The sequence below is a fragment of the Arachis duranensis genome, chromosome 1, assembly GCF_000817695.3.
Source record: "Arachis duranensis cultivar V14167 chromosome 1, aradu.V14167.gnm2.J7QH, whole genome shotgun sequence".
Classification (NCBI taxonomy): Eukaryota; Viridiplantae; Streptophyta; class Magnoliopsida; order Fabales; family Fabaceae; genus Arachis; species Arachis duranensis.
Window position 1 is genome coordinate 21,889,892 of NC_029772.3, and position 509 is coordinate 21,890,400.

Sequence of the window (509 nt, forward strand, 5' to 3'; positions counted from 1 at the left end):
ACTCTGAATGCCATATTGGCTCAGAACAAAATATTGACTCAGCAAGTCAATTTGATTTCTCAAAGTCTGTCTGGAATGCAAAATGCACCAGGTTGTACTAAGGAGGCTTCATCTGAAGAAGAAGCTTATGATCCTGAGAACCCTTCAATGGAAAAGGTGAATTACATGGGAGAACCCTATGAAAACACCTATAATCCTTCATGGAGAAATCATCCAAATCTCTCATGAAAGGATCAACAGAGACCTCAACAAGGTTTCAACAATAGTAATGGTGGAAGAAACAGGTTTAGCAATGGCAAGCCTTTTCCATCATTTTCTCAGCAACAGACAGAGAGTTCTAAGCAGAACACCTCTGACTTAGCAACCATGGTCTCTGATCTAATCAAAACCACTCAAAGTTTCATGACTGAAATAAGGTCCTCCATTAGAAATTTGGAGGCACAAGTGGGTCAGCTGAGCAAGAAAATTACTGAACTCCCTCCTAGTACTCTTCCAAGCAATACAGAAGA